This window comes from Gorilla gorilla, chromosome 8, assembly GCF_029281585.2.
Source record: "Gorilla gorilla gorilla isolate KB3781 chromosome 8, NHGRI_mGorGor1-v2.1_pri, whole genome shotgun sequence".
Classification (NCBI taxonomy): Eukaryota; Metazoa; Chordata; class Mammalia; order Primates; family Hominidae; genus Gorilla; species Gorilla gorilla.
In genome coordinates, this window is record NC_073232.2 from 121,504,655 (window position 1) to 121,512,814 (window position 8,160).

An 8,160-nucleotide genomic window follows, 5' to 3' on the forward strand; every position below is an offset into this window, starting at 1 on the left:
TCAATCATTGACTCAAAATTTCTGCCTAGAAGTTACTGTCAAATGAAAAACAAATCCAGACTTAAGAAAAGACACTTTTAAGATGACTACTGCAATAGGGAGAACACATCAACCTCAGAGTCCATATATGTCTCAAAATTAAACAAAAGCAAAAGGTTTTTCTTGTATAGGGAGGTGTCTGCAGGACTAGCAGGAACTTTGTTGGGGAAGAGAACGATTTGGGGGGTCAGCAGACAACATGATCAGGGTGATTCAACAGGTGACGCTCTTCCCTGTGTTAAGCTGTTAAGGGAAGGAAAGGTCAGAGGTATATTCTGCATCTCAGTACTAGCTTAGCCTTAACTGTGGGGGTGAGCCAAAGGTCCAGGGCAAGTGGAGCAAAGAGAAGCCCAGCTGAAGTTTGTTCTACCCGAGTGAATTGTCAAGTGATGGGCAACCATAAGCACTTGGTGAGCACGTATCATTTCACTCATATTTCTTCGGCTAAATATTTACAGTTAATTGAATAATAATGTGTTTTTCCAATTTTTATTGAAGAATTAGAAAAACAGATTGAATTATTTGTCATTATGTAGTATTCTTTCCTAAATGTTTAACTTCAATGACTGCTATATCATTATTAGAAACTAAATAAGAACGTATTTAGGATCAAGGCATTCTATAGAGACCATTAGGCTATGCAGGCATTTTGCCATGTGAATAGATGTGAGTAGCTTTACTGCATCCACCAGGCCTTAGAGAACATCTATCTTCTTCTCCAGCTGGTGTATCAAAAGCTCTGGATTGAAAACTAGATAAATCATTCATTCTATTTAAAAGCTACATGGGCAAATAGAGAAAAGAATATCTGACTAGCAGAAGCGGTTATTGTAAGGATGAAATGATATGAGGAGAATGTGCTTTACAAATATAGAGGAGTGAATAAATGGAAGGTATATTCGTTCATTCTCATGCTGCTATGAAGAAATACCCAAGAGACTGGGTAATTTATAAAGAAAATAGGTTTAATTTACTCACGGTTCCACATGGCTGGGGAGGCCTCAAGAAACTTACAATCACAGCCAAAGGTGCCTCTTCACAGGGTGAAAAGGGAGAAAATGAGTGCCGGCAAGGGAAATGCCAGACGCTTATAAAACCATCAGATCTCGTGAGAACTCACTCATTATAATGAGAACAGCATGGGGGAAACCACCCCCATGATTCGATTACCTCCCACCAGCTCCCTCCCACTACACGTGGGGATTATAGAGATTACAATTCAAGAGGAGATCTGGGTGGGAACACAGCCAAGCCATATCAGAAGGTAATGTTACTTGTATATCAGATTGTGTTCATTAATGAGAGTTTGATTATAGGCCAGGGGAACTTTATATCCTTATTCAATCTAATCATTACCCAAAACTAATAAAGTATTTTCTCCATGCTACAGAAGTGAAAACTGAGTTTCAAAAATTAGAGTCATTTATACTTTTCTAATTGATAAATAGTAGGGCCAAGATTCACCTACCACTCTCCAGTCCCAAAGCCCATAACCACTAATTAAGTTGTTTCCTGTCTTCTCATTCACAAATACAAGTTTCTTTTTTTAAAAAAAAAAAAGAAAAGAAAGAAAGAAAGAAACATCTTTTGAAAGAATTACTTAATTTCAAGAAAAACAGAAAATACCATACCCTTGCCTGCCTCAGTCCTCACCCCAAATTAGGAAAAGATGCTGCACCATGAACTATTTATTGGAATCCTGCAAACAATGCGCCCTCTGCCTTGCTGAGATGGGGGAGCCAGGAACTATGAAAGCAGCAGATATGTTGAGTGAAAAGTTGCCAAATTTACACATCTACTTTTTTTTATTGTAGTCACATTCCCCTTAACAGTCCCTCATCCCTCACAGTCAGGGGTGTGGGGTTTAGAAATAAATTAGTTATAATAAGCTACCACTTCTGCCCACTGATAGAATTCTTCTCATAAACTGCAGCCTGGGGATACATGTCCCTATTGAAAATTGAAATGAGAGGCCATTCCCTCTCTGGAAAGGATGAAAGGACAGGTCTTTCTCTATTGCACGGTGAGGGAAGAGGGCATTCTTCTTAGAGGAAACAGCATGGGACTTCAAGGAGTTAAGAAAAAACCTAGAAATGTAGATGGGAAGCCCCCAGTGTTAAACTTGCTCACTGGTGACATACCAAAAGCTAGATGGATAATGATTTGGATTGTGGAAGTAAGTGGAAAGGAAATGCCAATGCCAGGTGTTTCTATGCTGCTGTTGCTCTGTTTGGAAAAAATTCCCATTGACTGAAGGGCTGTGTGCTGGTTAAGTCTATTTGTAAACTTCAGTCTTAGAAATTTACATATTTTACAAAACATTTGCAGAGTGGTCATTATGTGCACGGGACTGAGCTAAAAGTTTTTATACGCATTGTCCTATTGAATTGCATCTATACAACTACCACATGGCAAGAAACATTTATCTTCACCTTATAGATGTGAAGTCTGCAAAATAAAGTGGAGAAGTAATTTTCTCAAGCTATTATATAATTTAAATTCAATAAATACTAACTATTTTATAAAGTCTGACTCCTCTCCATTTGAATTTTGGAAGGCGGAGCCTGTCAGCCTATCAATGCATTCCTTTTTTCCAAAGTAAGATTTAGTGTGCATATATACTTGTGTGTGTGTGTTCATGTGCAGACATGCATGTGTATCTCAGAATAAAGAAGAGATGATTTCATTCCAAGGAATTAAGCCTCTGGTCAGGAAATAAAATTCCTCACAATCATATGAGTACTTCCTCACAGCAAAACTTTCATTCCCTAAGTGTATCCAGGAAGTCCTATAGCTACCAGACATCCACTTCTCCATGTAATCGGATCATAGTGCAGTGGTTCTCAAAATCTGGTGTCTGACCAGCTGCATCAGCAACACCTGAAAATTTTCATGCCCCAGCCCAATAGAGTCAGTCAGTTTCTGACTCTATTAAGTCAGAAACTCTGCGAGTGGGGCCCAGCCCCACAAGGGACTCTGATGCTTGCTAAAGTTTGAGAACCACAACTATAGAGAGAAGCAATCTGAGTAAACTGATTCACCTGGAAGTGTGGATCACTGGGTTCACGCTTGTTGAGTATTGACTTATTAAAGGAGAAACTACAAAACAACTAGCCAGCTTTGTGTCTGACTTGCAAACTTATTTCAGCATGCCCTTCCTGACAGACTACGTGAATTTCTGTTCCTCAAGTTCTCTCTGAACCAGCTTTACCATCTTGCTGGTTTCCTTGTTAATGATTTAAGTCATTCCTGGCACATACTTTCTATGTATTTTTACAACATTCTTGTTTTTAACTTCTTGAAAATTATACTGTGTCAGCGTTTACATTTGACAACACCTAGAGTTGATCCCCTATTTTTCTGACATGAACAATACCTTACTATTTCATGAAGCCTAAGATCTGTTGAGTTTATTTTCTTAAGTAAATTCATGATATGTTAAAGCAAGACTAATCAAATAGATTTCATATGGCAGTCATTGTGGCATTGAGCCAAACCTAACTTATCCTTAAGAGAAGTCTGAGTTTATACGACATCAAAATAAATGACTGAAAACCATGTGATCACAGAAACATGCAATTCTGCAGCAGACAGGGATCTTACAGATCTTCTAATGCAATCCCTTATGTTTAAGGTAAGAAAGTTATTACCTATGGAGTGAATTGCCTTGCAAGAGGCCACACGTTAAGCTGGAAGAACAGAGTTCAAAGTTATCAAATCCCAAGTTCTACTCCATTGCGGCTATTTCATATTTCTTCTAACCGGGGAGAAATAGAATCTATAGACAATAAGAAAAATATTTTTAAATCATAAGGGGACAAATTGCACTGGGTGGCATTTCTATCTTTCCCTATCTGCACCTGCAAAGAATAGTAGGGATATAATAAATCACCTACAAGACATTCATCCAGAGCCTGGAGCTCTGGGAGGAAGGGAGAAAAACAGAAGACAAGCATCACCGGCATTGGGCCCTGGGTAGACAGTAAATTGATATCTCTGTCACCATAGTCACGAAGCACGTTGTGAATAATAAAGCAGATCATGAGATCCTGAAAAAGCCTCAGTTTTCTCATTTGAAAAGTGGAGAATATTAGTACCTACCTGACGGGCTTTGGGTGAGTTTCAAGTGAGATAGTGTGTTACTGTATTTATTACAGTGCTAATCAATAAAAGTTGCTATCACTATTATAATTATTTTCACTTAATTACTAACATTACCACTGCTAAAACAGGTCCAGCCTTGCCATGCCAACTCCATTCACTCCACCTCCTAACTTCTTCCAGAGAAACCAATGGGTTTTACCTGCTGATTAACATTGCTCTCATCTCTGAGTTTTCAGATATATTGGTCTAGCTGTGGAGAAAGCTGATTTCTAGAAAGTTAGTCCTTTCCTCAGGGAATTGTGCCAGTAGGGAAATTGCAAGACAAACAATGAAAGAAGCATAATTTCTTTTTATTTACTTGTTCTAAACTGAAACATTCTTAACAGAAACCTGCAACTCAGAAACAGAAGGCTAACAAGACAGAAACCAATACGTGGCTAAAGAAATACCTTACATTAATTCAGGGACACAGACGCTACAGACAGATACCTTTGGCAGGTGACAAGATTCAGGTTTGTCAGGCGACATGAGGAATGAATGTAGTAGTTCAGCTTTGAAAGGCATTCAGTGAAGGTCATGTTAAGTTCTCTACTGGGAAATTTTTTTTTCCTGTGTTGTATTCATAGTACTCGGATAATTTATTTTAGGTTCATTCATTTACTTATTTTACTTCTTACCATCCTTATGGTCAGAACTTTGAGTTTTGATGGTCCCTCGGAAGTGGTCAAGGGATCCAGTCAGTTGCAAAAGACATCAGGCTCTTTACTATGTCAAAGTGAGGGCACAAATAAATTGGTCTTCCTGTCAAACCTAGTCCAGAGTAAGTTGTTGCCCCAACAAGCTGTGTTCTCAAAGCCCAGGGAATCACTCAGGTGTCCTGGCCTGGTTGGGTGGATGAGCTTGTATCAGGAGGCTAGGGAAAGAGGGATCTGCAAAGAGAGGAGGCAGAATGGATCCGATTCTTGGCTAATCAGGAAAAGGGCTAATTTCTTCAACCGAGAGGTATACAATCCAAAGGAATTTGCATTTCTTTCCCGGAGAATGAAAAATTACATTCAAAGAAGCAGCTTTTGAGACTGACTACAACATTGTATGTGGTCAATTTGGCTAGATATATAGAGAGGGTAGGGAGGTTCATCATCTGTAGATTGCTAGGCTGAGGCCTGGAAAAGGGTTAGGAAGGGCAGGGTGGTAAAATGAGAAGGCTATAGGGCTTTGGAGACAGACTGTGTTCCCACTCTACCACTTGCTAGCTCTGGGTCACTGAGCAAATTAGTTTTCCCCTTGTCAGCTCTAGGATTTTCATCTGTAAAACAGTCTTAATAATACCCAAATCAAAGATCAAATAAAAGGATACTTGTGAAAAAAAATTATAAAGTATGCATCCCATGTAGAAAGTTCTGTTGGTTTATAGAATCAAGTGGGTTTCTATCAAAGTTTGAGGAGAATCAAGGGATATGTTTGTCTGGTGACATCGTCACTGTAAACAGCAACAGCTTTTCATAAGTCCTACAGTGCTAGGCAGCAAGGACATTGGTCTGTTCCAAAGTAGCAATATTTACATTCCACATACTTTCTGTTAAAAGATTTCTGGTGTTCAGTTAGACAGCACATATACTAAAATTGGAACAATACAGAGAAGATCAGCATTTGCCCCTGAGCAAAGATGACAGGAAAATTCATGAAGCAGTCCACAAATTTAAAAAAAAAGTTAAGAAAGACTCCTGCAATGCACTGCAAGGATAGCATATTAAAAATAAAAATAAGTGGATCTTAGTATAAATGTCATAAATGTATATTGGGGAAACAAACATTTTGCAGGGAGAAAGCTGTAGTGCTTTACTCATTTACTCAGACACTTCTGGAAGTAATGTATAACCAGGACATTTTGTCATGAAGTAGCAGAATAACTTTCCTTTCTTATCCCATCATCAGGAGCTGGCCTAGAATAAGAACTGAGCTCCTTCGATATCAAGTTCAATGTTTCATCAACAAGAACAGGCTTTTCCTTGAGAAGGGCATCCCTAATAGCTCCTACCCTTATTTTGTTCTAATTTCTGATGAATTTTGCCACAGTAGAGTAGTGAAACTTGCTGACTACAGATAGAGCTGATTTCAGCAGGAGTTACAGAATGTAGCCTAGAGAAAAACTGAGCTGAGAAGAGAAAAATCCTGTTAGGACCACTTTCTTCATTCCTATATGGCTGAGGCTGGGCCTTCCTGGCAGCACATCTTTGATGACTTTGTCCAGTTGAGTTTTAAATAATTCAAGTGATTGGCCTCCTATTGTATATCCTGGGAGCTCATTCCATCATAGAAAGGAGCTGACTCTTGGGAAGTCTTTCTTGACATAATATTATTGTGTATGATTGTCTCCCCCACACCTCCAACAACTAGTTCTTGTGTATGATTTCTTCATATTCTTCATACATTTTCTATTAAATTTTACATCACAAAGAAATAAATATGAATGGAAGGAAGGAAGCAAGAAAGGAGGGAGACAGGGAGGAAGGAAGGAAGGAAGGAAAGAAGGAAGGAAAGAAGGAAAGAAGGAAGGAAGGAAGGAAAGAAGGAAGGAAGGAAGGGAAGGAAGGAAGGAAAGAAGGAAGGAAGAGGAAGGGGAAGAGGGAAGGGGAAAGGGAAGGGGAAGGGAGGAAAGGAGGAGGGGGGATAGGAGAGGGAGGGAGGGAAAGAAACAAGAAATGGAGGTTAGATGTGATGGGATGGGGGATGAGGTGGGGTTGTTGGCTGATAGAAGAAGGGAGAGGAGGCAGACAGTAAAGTATAGACTAAAAGAAAGAACTGGTTGTTGGGGAGATGAGGGAGACAAAACACTAAAAGAAAGAACTAGTTGGAGGGTGGTATGGACATCCCTCAGCATGAATTTAAGGAGGCAGCAACAGTCCAAAATCAATAGTAAATCCTCTTCCTAATTTCTACCTCTCTCTGAGCCTAAAGACACTGATCTTAATAATCTCAGTGGATTTAATCAACTCTACAGTTGTTAACCTTAAATTGATATTTAATCCATTTACAAACTAATCTGTAGCTATCCATATTAACGTGCACAAAAAAGCTTGTGTACCAGTCCCGAGGAGGAATGTGGAGTGAGGCTGAGAGAGGCAGCTTAACTTCCCCCCACTTGGGGACTTAGCTGTTGCTTTTCCACGGATCACCACCAACCTCCATAGACACCAAGTTCACACTCCTTTGTGTCTATCCACTTTTGAACTTTGTGTTCCAAAAGGAATGCATACCTGACGGAACTAAGAAATGAGTAGAGAAGACTATAGATCACAAGGGGGGATCCGCGGTTTCCAGGGCCAGATTCTTCCCCACCCTGTCTGTAAAGGTCAAGGGCAGAGTTCCCAGATGAGTGCCATAAAGACAAACTCTAATGGTTCTGTTGAAAAAAAAGAAAAAAAGACACCCAAAAATGGGATCAATTTTTGTATCAGTGTTTCTTCACATTAGCCAAGAGTAGGTATGTTTTAACTGGAATCAAGCTCGGCTCCACTTAATATGCATTGAACTCCACAGTTTCCAGATTGTCATGACATCTCGAATCTACCTCCTGTTTAACTGCACACTCCCTGCAAGGACTATCTGTGTTCTCCAAACAAAATTCCAAATCCTCAACACTGTGCACCAGGCCCTGCCTGATCTGGTCTTTATTTGTCTTTCCAACCTTCCCTCTGGCCACCTTCCCCGCTTCAGGCCTACAATGGCCATCATCAGCTTTCTAAAGGGTGGCACGCACCTCCTCTGTGCCTTGGGGGCTTCTACATGCACAGTCCCCTTGCCTTTTACTGCACCCTCTGATATCCTCCCCTTCCCCTGAGTAATCCCCACTCACCTCTAATACCACCTTAATTATTCCATCTTCAGGGAAAGCTTCTCTGACCACTTCCACTCCCAGGCTAGGTCAGGTCCCTCTCACAGAACTTTGCATCCAAGGCTGGTATAATTATTATTTTTTTAACTTTTATGTTCAGGGATACAAGTGCAGGTTTGTTA

At 39.9% G+C, this 8,160-nt stretch overlaps 1 non-coding gene across 1 annotated transcript; it reads left to right on the plus strand.

Moving 5' to 3' along the window:
* The first annotated feature begins 5,736 nt into the window (after positions 1–5,736).
* LOC115936075 (U6 spliceosomal RNA) lies at positions 5,737–5,844 on the plus strand. The gene has a single exon (XR_004071659.1). It is a non-coding gene; the product is annotated as a U6 spliceosomal RNA (small nuclear RNA).
* The last annotated feature ends 2,316 nt before the right edge of the window (positions 5,845–8,160 follow it).